Here is an 18560-nt window from a genome sequence, read left to right as displayed (position 1 = left end):
AATTTACGAGAGATTACCAGCGACCCAAAACACGCGCGGCTCGGCGCTCGCAACCCATGAAACGCGAACGCAGAGCAAGAAACGAAACATTACATAAGACGCGACCCCTCCACTCCACTGCACCATCCTCCTCACCCCCCCCCCCCACATCCCCCTCCTCAGGCCCCCCCCAAGCCATCCTCCGCTTACCCCCTAACCCCTAACATCTACAACCCGCATCTCTCCGCAAAAAAACGCTCCCCGTACATGCACGCCCCCCCTCTCTCTCCCTCGCGCGCGCCCCCCTCTCTCTCTCGCGCGCCCCCCCTCTCTCTCGCGCGCGCCTCCCCTCTCTCTCCCTCGCGCGCGCCCCCCTCTCTCTCTCGCGCGCCCCCCCCCTCTCTCTCGCGCGCGCCCCCCCTCTCTCTCGCGCGCGCGCGCGCCCCCCCTCTCTCTCGCGCGCGCCCCCCCCTCTCTCTCTCGCGCGCGCGCCCCCCCCTCTCTCTCGCGCGCGCCCCCCCCTCTCTCTCGCGCGCGCCCCCCTCTCTCTCTCTCGCGCGCGCGCCCCTCTCTCTCTCTCTCTGCCATTCTCCTTCCCCCTGTTTGGTTACCCTCCCCCCCCCCCCTCGATTGATTAACTCCATCTCCCCTTCAACACTCACTCCCTCCTTCACTCGCTCATTCACCCATCCATCCGTTCCTCCTCCCTTCTCCTCTCTTCCTCCATCCCTCCCTCATGAATCCGTCCCTCCCACCCCCCTCGATTCTTACTTCGCTCCATCTCTCCTCCCTCCCTCTCTCTTTTTTTTCAGCTTCGGGTGTTTTATTTCGCAATGTACAACCGTGTCAAAAGTCTCACCCCCCGCCGCTCTCCCTCTGCTCTCTACCCCAAATATTTAACAACGAATTGGCCAGAACGCGCCCGATTTCGGAAGCTCAGCCACTCTGAGCCTTGACAGGGCGCTGGGACGGGATGATGATCAGAGAATGCCGCGGTTTGTACTTAACGGTACAGCCATGGATGATTGAATCCATCTGTGTGAAGTTATATGCGTTATCCCCCCCCCCACCCACCCACGTAGTGAGTGATGCGTGGTAGATTCTCTCCGATGTTGTTCGCTCTCCTCTCACACGACGTCAAACGAACGAACAAGTCGCATGCTCATTTGGGATCGGCGCTACTCCTCCCCCACCGTGGCTCTTGAGACTCTCAGCGGCGCATTTCCTGCCTCGAGGCGTCGCTTGTCGCTGTGGTTGCCCAAGAACGCCGCTGACCCGCGCTCGATTCTCGGTGAGCGGCTCACGTCAGTGACGAGCGCCGTCTGAATCGTTCCCCGAGGACCTCTTTCGTCACCGACCCTGACGGGACTTGTTGAGCTACTGCCAACCACTAACCCCACGATCGACACGGTGTGGATTTGCAAATTTAGAATTTTACAAACACTATTAAACTAAACGGTCCTTCTTTTTTTTTTTTACCAGGTATGGCTCAGTGAGCTGCTATGTGGATTTTTTTTCATAAGCGGCCTGGCTATGACAAATGTTAGCTCAACTAAGTGGCTTATCATCATCACGTGACTAAATGTATAGCAGCCAAAATAAAACTCTAAACGCGTGACGTTGATTCGAAACGGGGAGGGGAAAAAAATCGGAGGACCCCGGGGAAGAATCCACGCGACCACGGGGAGAGCCAGACACGTCGTCCGGGTCGGGATCGAACCTGCGAACCTCATTCCTACGAGGCGAGGGAGATATCATCTCGCCACCGCGGGACCGAAATATGTCTCGTAAATAAGCGCCTCTCCACACTTACAACCAAAACTACAACCTTGACACAACCCATCAGTCGCGCTGCACTGTGGCAGTGCGAATTGTCCAGCGGCATTGATTCAAGACACGCAACACTGCGCTGGTTTCGTCGTACAGTGTCTCATCAGCAGTTGACAGGGCTTGCGCGCATCACCACTTCTTGTGATTTCAACATCTCTGAAAGATCATTGCCATTGGAGTTGGCCTCGCTTATCTCGCTCTTGGAACCGCTAAGGGGCGCGTCACCGATCTTGCTCGCAGATAGAGACACACACGGAGGGGTGTGAGGAGTTGGATGAGGTAGGGGGGGGGGGGCGAGTGGGTGGCTGAGTGGTGTGCATTGCCGTGTGTGCGTGTGTGTAAATTTGTTGCATTTGCTATGTTGTATTGTGTGTATGGTGATTGTATGTATGGTGTGTTGTGTGTATGGTGAGTGTTGTGTGTGATGTGTGTGTCTGGTGTCTGTGTGTGTGTGTGTGGCATGCTGTGGTGAGTGTGTGGGATGCTGTGTGAGTGTATGGTGAGTGTTATGTGTGTATATATATACTGAGCTCACGAACCCGGCATCCTGAATTCAATTCTCGCTCACGGCCAACATCAGTTGCGAAATTCTGAATGAGCACTGGGCTGGATGTTTGGGAAGTTCCATCAACGAACCGTGAGCTTCCGTACAACACCGGGGAAACCCCAGCACACTTGAGAAGAGGAATAACACTCAAAGCTCCGCACAGATGGATTCAATGTTCCATTACCGTACTGAGAATTGGCGCGGTTCTGGCCACACCATGCGCCTTCATTGGTGCTCACAAATAGCATGCTACCCAACAGTTGGCTGGCGGCTGTCTAGTAGTTCAACATACACACGCATAGCGCTCGCTACGAACCGTGCTTCTGTTGCTCCACCCGTGTTGAGGACTCGGGCCTATGCAGGCACGGAGTTCAACCACCACGCTGCAGGTGGCACCAATACGCGCACACACTCACCCACACGCTCACTGGATAATCAAGTCACCCAGTCACTCACTCGCTCGCTCGCCCACTCGTCCGCCGCCCACGCACTCACCCACCCACCCAACCACACGCTCACTCATTCGCTAACTCACTCACCACACGGCAGGTCAAAACAAACACACTCACTCGCTCACCCACACTCACTCACCGACTCACTCACCACTCTGCAGGTCAAGCCACTGCTCACGCTTCGCTGTTCGACTGTAAACTTCCCCTCCCATCAGCAGTATCTCTGACTCGTGCAACACAGCGACAATCCGCGCTCAAATCGGGAAATAACTCCCTCCGATGTATCCACGACACCTTCGGTAACGGTGCCCTTTGGCTCTGAGCTCAGTCATTGTGTTCCAAGCAAATACGGAGGGCTGGGCGGGGGGCAAAAGGGGGGACGGATCTTTATCTCGGTTTGGGGAGTGTGGGGTGGGGGGTGTTTGTGGGGAGGGGGCTAGGGGGAAGGGGGGACTTGGGGTGTATATATACTCAAAAAATAAAGATCCCCCGTATAGGCTTAATAGACTGTAGGGGCAAGTGCTGTTAGCGAGGACATATAAAGGCCGGAACGGTACACGAGGGGGTGGGTGGTTAGTACCACGCCCGACCGCCTTTGTCTCTCCAGTGGCGATGTTTACACACCGCGCCAGGTACTCATTTGAGGCTGAGTCGACCTAGGGGAGGCCCAGGACCGGTTCAGATCATCGTCACTGGTGTTGGCCGTGAGTGGGAATCGAACCCGGGTCGCCGGGGTCCATAGCCCAGCGCGCTAACCGCAACACAACAGCTCTTGATCCCCCCAGCACACACACACACACGTCTCTCTGTGCTACGCCACAACGCTGACTAAATATAGCCGCAATTTACATGGAGATTATTTCGCGATGGAGTTTGCAGGTGGGGGTGCATGTCGATTCAAAGACAAAGAACCCCCGTGCAGCCTTCGCAGACTGTTGGGGCAAGTGCCCTTGTCAAGTATCTATGAAAGGCGAAACGAGACACGAGAGGGCGTGGGGTGGCCAGAACCCTCGTGGCGATGTTTACACATCGCACCAAGTTACTCATTTGAGGCTGAGTCGACCTACAGCGAGGCCCAGGACCGGTTCGTAGACAATCGTCACTGGTGTTGGTGGCCGTGAGCGGGAATCGAACTCATGTCCCGGGTTCTCGGTGCGGTGTGCCACCGCTCCCCCAAAGCCGCACAAACTGACGGTGAACACCAATTGAGGTCATCGATCCTGTTGTGAAGGGGTGGTGTGACCGTCGTATACGCCCGGCCGCCTTTGTCTCCCCCCATTAGTGATGTCGTCGGGGTTCCTGTGGCGCAGTGTGCCAACCGCTGCGCCACCGTTCCCCACACGCGCGCTCTCTCGAATTCCCAAGTCCATTGTTCCCGTTGAAAGGAGGACGCATGCGTTACGATGGTGCAGTAGTGTATTGCGAGTGTGTGTGAGTATGTGTGTGTGGTGCGTGTGTGTGTGAGAATGTGTGTGTGGTGCTGGCCACCCACCCCCTCGTGTACCGTTCCGGCCTTCTTAGGTGCTCGCTAACAGCACTTGCCCCTACAGTCTGTTAAGGCTATACGGGGGATCTTTGTCTTTTGGAGCGATGTGCGGGGAGCGGTAGTGTAGCGGTTAGCGCGCTGCGCTACGAACTTGGCTACCGGGGTTCGATTCCTGCTCACGGCAAACACCCAGTGACGATTATTTGAACCGGTTCTGGGCCTCCCTTAGGTCGAGTCAGCCTCAAATGAGTACCTGGCGCGAGAGTGTACAATTCTCCACTGGGGAGACAAAGGCGGCCGGGAGTGATGCTGGCCACCCACCCCGTCGTGTGCCGTATCGGATTTCACTCACTAACAATTCACTTGCCCCAACAGTGCATTCAGTCTGTGCCGGCGGGGGGCGAATCTTTCTTCTTCATCATCGTGTGTGTTGTGCGCTGTGTTATGTGTGTTGGTGAGCACCTATTCTGTATGGCTATACGCGTGTATTTTTGGGATGATTTATACGTGTGTGTCTTTGTGAAATTAAACTGCACCTTAAATACACGCATATATATGTCCTGCAAAACAATGTATCACCATTAGTGCATTAAATTCACAACTGTCAACATCCACATAATCATGATGCAGGGTGTCTTATACCCTATCAATAATTGTTCTCAATTATTTATTTTGCATTATTAAAATTTTAAGAAAATCACGGTCCAATACTCTATTCTGATAATACCAAGTCAACATGACGACGGTATCGCTCCTGCTGATGATGATGATGATGGAATGTATTTATTGATTTGTCCAAGAAAGACTCGCCGAGTCTGTATACTCTTTTTCAGGAGGGTTCCTGCTACATCTGCACGATTATGGCCCACGAGTTCCAACAGTCAGAGTTTGACGTCGTGTGAGATGGTTGGAAGTCGGAAGACCCCGGAGAAAGCTCCCTCGTCAGACTACAGACGAGGGAATTGCGCTCCCCGCTCAATGATTGACACCGGCACATAGAAAAAGGTCCCCCCTGTAGCCTTAACAGATTCTTAGGGCAAGTGCCGTTATTAAGGACGACGCAGCACAAGAGGGGGTGGGTGACCGAACCCTACGACCGGCCGCCTTTGTCTCCCTTGTGGTGATGTTTGCACACCGCACCAGGTACTCATTTGTGGCTGAGTCGACCTTGGGTAAATCCAGGATCGGATAAGATAATGATCACTGGTGTTGGTCGTGAGCGGGAATCGAACTCGGATCGCCGGGTTCGTAGCGCAGCGCGCTAACCACTACACTACCGCTCCCTAAGTACACACAGACACACAAACCCCCTCTCACACTTGTGTCTCTCACTCACTGAACACACACATGCAAGAGAGATGTTAGAGAGAGAGAGAGTGGAGAGTAAGGGAGAGAGTTCACGCGTGGCTGCTGACTGAGACCGTGAATGATCGAGCGAGGATCAGATTGTATTTGGCAACGATAACACCTGGTGGTACAACAGGGTGATGCAGGGTAGGGTGGTACAGAGCAGGGTAGTACAGCAGGGTGGTACAGGGCAGGGTGGTACAGCAGGGTGGTGCAGGGCAGGGTGGTACAGCAGGGTGGTGCAGGGCAGGGTGGTACAGCAGGGTGGTGCAGGGCAGGGTGGTGCAGGGCAGGGTGGTACAGGGCAGGGTGATACAGCAGGGTGGTACAGCAGGGTGGTGCAGCAGAGTGGTATAGCAGGGTGGTATAGCAGGGTGGTACAGGGTAGGGTGGTGCAGCAGGGTGGTACAGGGCAGGGTGGTACAGGGCAGGGTGGTACAGGGCAGGGTGGTACAGGGCAGGGTGGTATAGCAGGGTGGTATAGCAGGGTGGTACAGGGCAGGGTGGTACAGGGCAGGGTGGTGCAGCAGGGTGGTACAGCAGGGTGGTACAGGGCAGGGTGGTGCAGCAGGGTGGTGCAGCAGGGTGGTGCAGCAGAGTGGTATAGCAGGGTGGTATAGCAGGGTGGTACAGGGCAGGGTGGTACAGGGCAGGGTGGTACAGGGCAGGGTGGTGCAGCAGGGTGGTACAGCAGGGTGGTACAGGGCAGGGTGGTGCAGCAGGGTGGTGCAGCAGGGTGGTGCAGCAGAGTGGTATAGCAGGGTGGTATAGCAGGGTGGTACAGGGCAGGGTGGTACAGGGCAGGGTGGTACAGGGCAAGGTGGTGCAGCAGGGTGGTGCAGCAGGGTGGTACAGGGCAGGGTGGTGCAGCAGTGTGGTGCAGCAGGGTGGTACAGCAGGGTGGTGAAGCAGGGTGGTACAGGGCAGGGTGGTGCAGCAGGGTGGTGCAGCAGGGTGGTGCAGCAGGGTGGTGCAACAGGGTGGTGCAGCAGGGTGGTACAGGGCAGGGTGGCACAACAGGGTGGTACAGGGCAGGGTGGTACAGGGCAGGGTAGTGCAGCAGGGTGGTACAGCAGAACAACACAGCACGGCATATACTACTGAATGGTTTACATCACAGTGAGATGTATACGACAGCATACTATACGAGCTGGCTTTGTACCATAGTATATAGGCTGCCCCTAGAGCATGCTATACCCAACAGCAGGCTATACATGACGGATACACTAAAATATGCTGCTGCAGCAGAATAACACATTGCTATTACCGCTAGCCATATACTATGGAACAGTGTGCAATACACCATTCATTATGTAACATCATGTCATATACAACAGCAGGGTATATAACATAGCGTCATATATCCGACAGCTTGGTATAACCAATACCATGGAATATACAATGGCATGGGATACCTTCAACAGCATGTTACATACAACAGCATGCCATATACAACAGCACGGCATCATACAACAGCGTGTTAGATATAACAGCGTGATATATATTGAATAGCGAAAGCACGGTATGAACAACAGCACGGAATATGCAATAGCATGTCATATACCTTTCGTAGGATGCTGCATGGTATACATTAGAACATACAATACACTAGAATACGCGAAGCAATAGGGTTGGCTATGCACTGCAAGTTAGTATATACAATAGCTTGCTTCAAATGACAACGCAATATTCACTACATCACAATACGTATTACAGCATGCTGCTACACCCATCACTCGACTCCTACAGCCATCACTAGAATACTACACCCATCACTCTACTCCTACAGCCATCACTAGACTCCTACACCCATCACTAGACTCCTACAGCCATCACTAGACTCCTACACCCATCGCTAGACTCCTACACCCATCACTAGACTCCTACACCCATCACTAGACTCCTACATCCATCACTAGACTCCTACACCCATCACTAGACTCCTACACCATCACTAGACTCCAACACCCATCACTAGACTCCTACACCCATCACTAGACTCCTACACCATCACTAGACTCCTACACCATCACTAGACTCCTACACCCATCACTAGACTCCTACACCCATCACTAGACTCCAACAGCCATCACTAGACTCCTACACCCATCGCTAGACTCCTACACCCATCACTAGACTCCTACACCCATCACTAGACTCCTACATCCATCACTAGACTCCGACACCCATCACTAGACTCCTACACCATCACTAGACTCCTACACCCATCACCAGACTCCTACACCCATCACTAGACTCCTACACCATCACTAGACTCCTACACAATCACTAGACTCCTACACCCATCACTAGACTCCTACACCCATCACTAGACTCCTACACCCATCACGAGACTCCTACACCCATCACCAGACTCCTACACCCATCACTAGACTCCTACACCCATCACTAGACTCCTACACCCATCACTAAACTCCTACATCCATCACTAGACTCCTAAACCCATCACTGGACTCCTACACCCATCACTAGACTCCTACACCTATCACTAGAATACTACAGCCATCACTAGACTCTTACATCCATCACTAGACTCTTACACCCATCACTCGACTCCTACACCCATCACTCGACTCCTACAGCCATCACTAGACTCCTACACCCATCACTAGACTCCTACATCCATCACTAGACTCCTACACCCATCACTAGACTCTTACACCCATCACTAGACTCCTACATCCATCACTAGACTCCTACATCCATCACTAGACTCCTACACCCACTACTAGACTCCTACACCCATCAAAAGACTCCCACACCCATCACTAGACTCCTACACCCATCGCTAGACTCCTACACCCATCACTAGACTCCTACACCCATCACTAGACTCCTACATCCATCACTAGACTCCTACACCCATCACTAGACTCCTACACCATCACTAGACTCCTACACCCATCACTAGACTCCTACACCCATCACTAGACTCCTACACCATCACTAGACTCCTACACCATCACTAGACTCCTACACCCATCACTAGACTCCTACACCCATCACTAGACTCCTACAGCCATCACTAGACTCCTACACCCATCGCTAGACTCCTACACCCATCACTAGACTCCTACACCCATCACTAGACTCCTACATCCATCACTAGACTCCTACACCCATCACTAGACTCCTACACCATCACTAGACTCCTACACCCATCACCAGACTCCTACACCCATCACTAGACTCCTACACCATCACTAAACTCCTACACCATCACTAGACTCCTACACCCATCACTAGACTCCTACACCCATCACTAGACTCCTACACCCATCACGAGACTCCTACACCCATCACCAGACTCCTACACCCATCACTAGACTCCTACACCCATCACTAGACTCCTACACCCATCACTAGACTACTACATCCATCACTAGACTCCTAAACCCATCACTAGGCTCCTACACCCATCACTAGACTCCTACACCTATCACTAGAATACTACAGCCATCACTAGACTCTTACATCCATCACTATACTCTTACACCCATCACTCGACTCCTACACCCATCACTCGACTCCTACAGCCATCACTAGACTCCTACACCCATCACTAGACTCCTACATCCATCACTAGACTCCTAAACCCGTCACTAGACTCCTACACCCATCACTAGACTCCTACAACCATCACTAGACGCCTACACCCATCACTAGACTCCTACACCCATCACTAGACTCTTACACCCATCACTAGACTCCTACATCCATCACTAGACTCCTACATCCATCACTAGACTCCTACACCCACCACTAGACTCCTACACCCATCACTAGACTCCCACACCCATCACTAGACTCCTACACCCATCACTAGACTCCTACACCCATCACTAGACTCCTACACCCCACACTAGACTCCTACATCCATCACTAGAATACTACAGCCATCACTAGACTCCTACATCCATCACTAGACTCCTACACCCATCACTAGACTCCTACATCCATCACTAGACTCCTACACCATCACTAGACTCCTACACCCATCACTAGAATTCCTACACCCATCACTAGACTCCTACACCCATCACTAGACTCCTACCCCCATCACTAGACTCCTACACCATCACTAGACTCCTACACCCACCACTAGACTCCTACATCCATCACTAGACTCCTATACCCATCACTAGACTCCTACACCCATCACTAGACTCCTACACCCATCACTAGAATTCCTACACCCATCACTAGACTCCTACACCCATCACTAGACTCCTACACCCATCACTAGACTCCTACACCCATCACTAGACTCCTACACCCATCACTAGACTCCTACACCCATCACTAGACTCCTACACCATCACTAAACTCCTACACCATCACTAGACTCCTACACCCATCACTAGACTCCTACACCCATCACTAGACTCCTACACCCATCACTAGACTCCTACACCATCACTAGACTCCTACCACATCACTAGACTCCTACACCCATCACTAGACTCCTACATCCATCACTAGACTCACACATCCATCACTAGACTCCTACACCCACCACTAGACTCCTACACCCATCACTAGACTCCTACACCCATCACTAGACTCCCACACCCATCACTAGAATACTACAGCCATCACTAGACTCCTACATCCATCACTCTACTCCTACACCCATCACTAGACTCCTACACCCACCACTAGACTCCCACACCCTTCACTAGACTCCTACACCCATCACTGGACTCCTACACCCATCACTAGACTCCTACACCCATCACTAGACTCCTACACCCATCTCTAGACTCCTACACCCATCACTAGACTCCTACACCCATCACTAGACTCCTACACCCATCACTAGACTCCTACACCATCACTAGACTCCTACACCCATCACTAGACTCGCACACCCATCCCTAGACTCCTACACGCATCACTAGACTCCTACACCCATCACTAGACTCTTACCCCCATCACTAGACTCCTACACCCATCACTAGACTCCTACACCCATCACTAGAATACTACAGCCATCACTAGACTCCTACATCCATCACTAGACTCCTACACCCATCACTAGACTCCTACATCCATCACTAGACTCCTACACCATCACTAGCCTCCTACACCCATCACTAGACTCCTACACCCATCACTAGACTCCTACATCCATCACTAGACTCCTACACCCATCACTAGACTCCTACATCCATCACTAGACTCCTACACCATCACTAGACTCCTACACCCATTACTAGACTCCTACATCCATCACTAGACTCCTACACCATCACTAGACTCCTACACCCATCACTAGACTCCTACACCCATCACTAGACTCCTACACCTATCACTAGACTCCTACAGCATCACTAGACTCCTACACCCATCACTAGACTCCTACACCCATCACTAGACTCCTACACCCATCACAATACTCTTACACCCATCACTAGACTCCTACACCCATCACTAGACTCCTACACCCATCACTAGAATACTACAGCCATCACTAGACTCCTACATCCATCACTAGACTCCTACACCCATCACTAGACTCATACATCCATCACTAGACTCCTACACCATCACTAGCCTCCTGCACCCATCACTAGACTCCGACACCCATCACTAGACTCCTACATCCATCACTAGACTCCTACACCCATCACTAGACTCCTACATCCATCACTAGACTCCGACACCATCACTAGACTCCTACACCCATCACTAGATTCCTACATCCATCACTAGACTCCTACACCATCACTAGACTCCTACACCCATCACTAGACTCCTACACCCATCACTAGACTCCTACACCCATCACTAGACTCCTACACCATCACTAGACTCCTACACCCATCACTAGACTCTTACACCCATCACTAGACTCCTACACCCATCACTAGACTCCCACACCCATCACTAGCATATCACAGCCATCACTAGACTCCTACACCCATCACTAGACTCCTACACCCATGACTAGACTCCTACACCATCACTAGACTCCTACACCCATCACTAGACTCCTACACCCATCACTAGAATACTACAGCCATCACTAGACTCCTACATCCATCACTAGACTCCTACACCCATCACTAGACTCATACATCCATCACTAGACTCCTACACCATCACTAGCCTCCTGCACCCATCACTAGACTCCGACACCCATCACTAGACTCCTACATCCATCACTAGACTCCTACACCCATCACTAGACTCCTACATCCATCAATAGACTCCGACACCATCACTAGACTCCTACACCCATCACTAGATTCCTACATCCATCACTAGACTCCTACACCATCACTAGACTCCTACACCCATCACTAGACTCCTACACCCATCACTAGACTCCTACACCCATCACTAGACTCCTACACCATCACTAGACTCCTACACCCATCACTAGACTCTTACACCCATCACTAGACTCCTACACCCATCACTAGACTCCCACACCCATCACTAGCATATCACAGCCATCACTAGACTCCTACACCCATCACTAGACTCCTACACCCATGACTAGACTCCTACACCATCACTAGACTCCTACACCCATCACTAGACTCCTACACCCATCACTAGAATACTACTGCCATCACTAGACTCTTACATCCATCACTCTACTCCTACACCCATCACTAGACTCCTACACCCACCTCTAGACTCCCACACCCATCACTAGACTCTTACATCCATCACTCTACTCCTACACCCATCACTAGACTCCTACACCCATCACTAGACTCCTACACCCATCACTAGACTCTTACATCCATCACTCTACTCCTACACCCATCACTAGACTCTTACATCCATCACTCTACTCCTACACCCATCACTAGACTCCTACACCCATCACTAGACTCCTACATCCATCACTAGACTCCTACATCCATCACTAGACTCCTACACCCACCACTAGACTCCTACACCCATCAAAAGACTCCCACACCCATCACTAGACTCCTACATCCATCACTAGACTCCTACATCCATCACTAGACTCCTACACCCATCACTAGACTCCTACACCCATCACTAGACTCCTACACCCCATCACTAGACTCCTACATCCATCACTAGACTCCTACATCCACCACTAGACTCCTACACCATCACTAGACTCCTACACCCATCACTAGACTCCTACACCATCACTAGACTCCTACACCATCACTAGACTCCTACACCATCACTAGACTCCTACACCCATCACTAGACTCCTACACCCATCACTAGACTCCTACACCCATCACTAGAATACTACACCCATCACTAGACTCCTACATCCATCACTAGACTCCTACACCCATCACTAGACTCCTACATCCATCACTAGACTCCTACACCATCACTAGCCTCTTACACCCATCACTAGACTCCTACACCCATCACTAGACTCCTACATCCATCAATAGACTCCTACACCCATCACTAGACTCCTACATCCATCACTAGACTCCTACACCATCACTAGACTCCTACACCCATCACTAGACTCCTACATCCATCACTAGACTCCTACACCATCACTAGACTCCTACACCCATCACTAGACTCCTACACCGATCACTAGACTCCTACACCCATCACTAGACTCCTACACCATCACTAGACTCCTACACCCATCACTAGACTCCTACATCCATCACTAGACTCCTACACCATCACTAGACTCCTACACCCATCACTAGACTCCTACACCCATCACTAGACTCCTACATCCATCACTAGACTCCTACACCCATCATTAGACTCCTACATCCATCACTATACTCCTACACCATCACTAGACTCCTACATCCATTACTAGACTCCTACACCCATCACTAGACTCCTACACCATCACTAGACTCTTACACCCAACACTAGACTCCTACACCCATCACTATACACAGAGAGAGAGAGACACACAGCACCAATATACACATAGAGAGAGAGAGACACACAGGACCAATATACAGAGTGAGAGTTACAGAGTGAGAGAGACACACAGCACCAATATACACAGAGAGATAGAGAGAAAGGGTTCGAGATAGACACGCACGGATCTATAGCCGAGTGAGAGAGGGCGAGAGAGAGAGTTTCAGAGTGAGTTCCACATTCCGCTAGACACTGAACCAGACACGACGCGAGCGAAGTAGGAGAGAGGGGGACGAGGAGGAGAGAGGGGAACGAGGGGAGAGAGGGGAACGAGGAGGAGAGACGGGAACGAGGGGGAGAGAGGGGAACGAGGAGGAGAGAGTGGAACGAGGAGGAGAGAGGGGGACGAGGAGGAGAGAGGAGAACGAGGAGGAGAGAGTGGAACGAGGAGGAGAGAGGGGAACGAGGAGAGAGTGGAACGAGGAGGAGAGAGGGGAACGAGGAGGAGAGAGGGGAACGAGGAGGAGAGAGTGGAACGAGGAGGAGAGAGGGGAACGAGGAGGAGAGAGGGGAACGAGGGGGAGAGAGGGGAACGAGGAAGAGAGAGTGGAACGAGGAGGAGAGAGGGGGACGAGGAGGTGAGAGGGGGACGAGGAGGAGAGAGTGGAACGAGGAGGAGAGAGGGGAACGAGGAGGAGAGAGTGGAACGAGGAGGAGAGAGGGGAACGAGGAGGAGAGAGGGGAACGAGGAGGAGAGAGTGAAACGAGGAGGAGAGAGGGGAACGAGGAGGAGAGAGGGGAACGAGGAGGAGAGAGGGGGACGAGAAGGAGAGAGGGGAACGAGGAGGAGAGAGGGGAACGAGGAGGAGAGAGGGGAACGAGGGGAGAGAGGGGAACGAGGAGGAGAGAGGGGAACGAGGAGGAGAGAGGGGAACGAGGGGGAGAGAGTGGAACGAGGAGGAGATAGTGGAACAAGGAGGAGAGAGGGGGACAAGGGGGAGAGAGGGGGACGAGGAGGAGAGAGAGGGACGAGGAGGAGAGAGGGGAACGAGGAGGAGAGAGGGGAACGAGGAGGAGAGAGGGGAACGAGGGGGAGAGAGTGGAACGAGGGGGAGAGAGGGGGACGAGGAGGAGAGAGGGGAACGAGAAGGAGAGAGGGGGACGAGGGGAGAGAGGGGGACGAGGAGGAGAGAGTGGAACGAGGAGGAGAGAGGGGAACGAGGAGGAGAGAGGGGGACGAGAAGGAGAGAGGGGGACGAGAAGGAGAGAGGGGAGAGAGGGAAACGAGGAGAGAGGGGGACGAGGAGAGAGGGGAACGAGGGGAGAGAGGGACGAGGGGAGAGGGGGACGAGGAGGAAAGAGGGGAACGAGAAGGAGAGAGTGGGACAAGGGGGAGAGAGGGGGGCGAGGAGGAGAGAGGGGTACGAGGGGAGAGGGGAACGAGGGGAGAGAGGGGGACGAGGGGAGAGGGGAACGAGGAGGAGAGAGGGGAACGAGGGGGAGAGAGTGGGACAAGGGAGAGAGAGGGGGGCGAGGAGGAGAGAGGGGAACGAGGGGGAGAGAGTGGAACGAGGAGGAGAGAGGGGGACGAGGAGGAGAGAGGCGAACGAGGGGAGAGAGGGGGGCGAGGAGGAGAGAGGGGGACGAGGGGGAGAGAGGGGGGCGAGGAGGAGAGAGGGGAACGAGGGGAGAGAGGGGAACGAGGGGAGAGAGGGGAACGAGGAGGAGAGAGGGGAACGAGGAGGAGAGAGGGGGACGAGGGGAGAGAGGGGGACGAGGGGAGACAGGGGGACGGAACCGAAGGAGCCGTCCCCCTGTCTCCCGCTCTCTTTCTCTCCAGACGCCCAACCCCCCCACTTTATATATCCGAGCCGCCTTCTTGTTCCGGTTTTAATAAAATAAAAATCACAGCGATTGTTGCACAGAAGAGAAGCCATGCGTGGTAGGGTGATTGTGGTGTGTGTGTGTGGTAGTGTAGTAGTGTGGTGTGTGTGTGGTAGTGTAGTAGTGTGGTGTGTGTGTGTGGTAGTGTGGTGTGTGTAGTAGTGTGGTGTGTGTGTGATGTGTGTGTGTGGTAGTGTGGTGTGTGTGTGGTTGTGGTGTGTGGTGTGTGTAGTAGTGTGGTGTGTGTGGTAGTGTGGTGTGTGTATGGTGTGTGTAGTAGTGTGGTGTGTGTGTGGTTGTGGTGTGTGTGGTGTGTGGTAGTGTGGTGTGTAGTAGTGTGGTGTGTAGTAGTGTGGTGTGTGTAGTAGTGTGGTGTGTGTGGTAGTGTAGTGTGTGTGTGGTTGTGGTCTGTGTGGTATGTGTTGTGTAGTAGTGCAGTGTGTGTGTGGTAGTGTGGTTGTGTGGTAGTGTGGTAGTGTGTGTGTGTGCTAGTGTGGTGTGTGTGTGGTAGTGTGGTGCGTGTGTGGTTGTGGTGTGTGTGTGTGTGGTAGTGTGGTGTGTGTGTGGTTGTGATGTGTGTTTGTGGTAGTGTGGTGTGTGTAGTAGTGTGGTGTGTGTATGGTAGTGTGGTTGTGGTGTGTGTGTGGTAGTGGGGTTGTGGTGTGTGGTAGTGTGGTTGTGGTGTGTGTGTGGTGTGTGTAGTAGTGTAGTGTGTGTGTGGTAGTGTGATGTGTGCGTGGTCGTGTGGTTGTGGTGTGTGTGGTGTGTGTGTGTGTGGTAGTGTGGTAGTGTGGTGTTTGTGTGGTAGTGTGGGAGTGTGGTGTGTGTGTGGTAGTGTGGTGTGTGTGTGGTAGTGTGGTGTGTGTTTAGTAGTGTGGTGTGTGCGTGTGTGGTTGTGGTGTGTGTGTGTGTGGTAGTGTGGTGTGTGTGTGGTTGTGGTGTGTGTGTGTGGTAGTGTGGTGTGTGTGTGGCTGTGGTGTGTGTGTGGTTGTGGTGTGTGTGTGGTTGTGGTGTGTGTGTGGTAGTGTGCTGTGTGTAGTAGTGTGGTGTGTGTGTGTGGTAGTGTGGTTGTGGTGTGTGTGTGTGGTAGTGTGGTTGTGGTGTGTGTGTGGTAGTGTGGTAGTGTGGTGTGTGTGTGGTAGTGTGGTTGTGGTGTGTGTGTGTGGTTGTGGTGTGTGGTAGTGTGTAGTTGTGGTGTGTGTGTGGTTGTGGTGTGTGGTAGTGTGTGGTTGTGGTGTGTGTGTGTGGTAGTGTGGTGTGTGTGGTAGTGTGGTTGTGGTGTGTGTGCTAGTGTGGTTGTGGTGTGTGGTAGTGTGGTAGTGTGGTGTGTGGTTGTGGTGTGTGTGTGTGTGTGTGGTAGTGTGGTGTGTGTGGTAGTGTGGTGTGTGTGGTAGTGTGGTAGTGTGGTGTGTGTGTGTGGTAGTGTTGTGTGTGTGTGGTTGTGGTGTGTGTGTGGTTGTGGTGTGTGTGTGGTAGTGTGCTGTGTGTAGTAGTGTGGTGTGTGTGTGGTAGTGTGGTTGTGGTGTGTGTGTGTGGTAGTGTGGTTGTGGTGTGTGTGTGGTAATGGGGTTATGGTGTGTGGTAGTGTGGTTGTGGTGTGTGGTAGTGTGGTAGTGTGGTGTCTGTGTGGTAGTGTGGTTGTGGTGTGTGTGTGGTTGTGGTGTGTGGTAGTGTGTAGTTGTGGTGTGTGTGTGTGGTTGTGCTGTGTGGTAGTGTGTGGTTGTGGTGTGTGTGTGTGTGTGTGGTAGTGTGGTGTGTGTGGTAGTGTCGTTGTGGTGTGTGTGCTAGTGTGGTTGTGGTGTGTGGTAGTGTGGTAGTGTGGTGTGTGGTTGTGGTGTGTGTGTGTGTGGTAGTGTGGTGTTTGTGGTAGTGTGGTGTGTGTGGTAGTGTGGTAGTGTGGTGTGTGTGTGTGGTAGTGTGGTGTGTGTGTGGTAGTGTGGTGTGTGTGTGGGAGTGTGGTGTGTGTGTGCTAGTGTGGTGGTGGTGTGTGTGCTAGTGTGGTAGTGTGGTGTGTGTGGTGCACACAAGCTCCGCTACACGTGTGGCTGTGGTGTGTGTGTGGCTGTGTGTCTGTGTAACGTCCCTGCCTTCATAGGCGCTCGCTAACAGCACTTGCCCCAAAAGTCTGCGACGGATTTACGGGGGATCTTTGTCCGTGTGTGTGTCTGTCTGTTGTGTGTGTATGCATAATACACGTCCAATGCTCCATCCATCACATCCATCACACATCCACCCAGCCAGCCAACCACCCCACTTGATTATCGCCGTGTCTCGGAGTGTCCTTACCTCTTTAGCAGCAGCAGCAACAACAAGCACAACATCAAGAACAAAACTTGGGTGAGAGAGACAGACAGAGAGACAGAGAGAGGAGACACACAGACGGAGATAGAGGCGGACAGACAGATCCCCTTCTCGTCGGGCGAAGCGCAAACACGAGAGCGTTATGAGTAGCGGAAGGCGCAGGAGACGGAGATAGCGTTTAATGAATAATGAAATGCGCACATATGATTGACTCACAGAGCGCGGAGCGGGCGACGGGACGCGAGGGGGTGGGTGGGGGGTGGTTGAGTGGAGAGGGTCGCCAGGGATGTGATCCCCACCACCCCCACCACCCGACTCACACCCCACGTTCACACGACCCTCCCCTTTCGCTGAGACCGATAACCCCCCCCCCTCTCCGCACCCCCCGGCATCGATGGGGTGCTGAGAGTAGCGTACGGGGCGATAGCGCCCGGCTTCGCGGGGCGAGTCGGCGGCGGTAGTGGTTTGTTGACAATCAGTGGAGCTGCATCCCCCCCCCCCCCATGCGCCGTCTGCCAAATGAGCTCTCCCATTAAATTCTTTTGTCTTTGAAGGCAACAATGAGCAACGGGAGGGGTGGAGCATGTCCGGAACTGGATATCTCCCGCGTCCCGGGATGATAATGATGATGGTGCTGCTGCTGATGATGATGATGCTGATGATGTTGTTGGTGCTGCTGCTGCTGATGATGATGGTGGTGCTGATGATGATGGTGGTGCTGATGATGATGATGGTGGTGCGTGGCGGAGCCGGCCCAGAGACCGATAGAACGTCCAGTCCACGTTGTTCTTTTGTCGTGGTTTTCGTTGCGCGTTTGGTATTTGTTCGACTGGGAGAGTAAAAAGTTCGTACAAAGTGTGTTGGT

The 18560-nt window shown here is 53.0% G+C and overlaps 1 protein-coding gene across 6 annotated transcripts in view; it reads right to left on the bottom strand.

Annotated features, from left to right (window-relative positions):
- The window catches only part of LOC116944244 (uncharacterized), a 161312-nt gene extending 143091 nt beyond the window's left edge, over window positions 1-18221 (bottom strand). For 2 of the 6 annotated variants that reach the window (XM_076068229.1, XM_076068232.1), the window contains exon 1: window positions 17912-18221. The gene's annotated coding sequence lies outside the window, so the exon portion shown is untranslated. The other 4 variants (XM_076068228.1, XM_076068231.1, XM_076068230.1 and 1 more) reach the window with 2 other exon arrangements.
- Between the last annotated feature and the right edge of the window lie 339 nt (window positions 18222-18560).

This window comes from Petromyzon marinus, chromosome 20 (assembly GCF_048934315.1).
Source record: "Petromyzon marinus isolate PM22_M1 ecotype Great Lakes invasive population chromosome 20, UKy_Petmar_22M1.pri1.0, whole genome shotgun sequence".
Lineage (NCBI taxonomy): Eukaryota > Metazoa > Chordata > Hyperoartia > Petromyzontiformes > Petromyzontidae > Petromyzon > Petromyzon marinus.
This window is presented reverse-complemented; position numbering and strand designations above follow the sequence as displayed.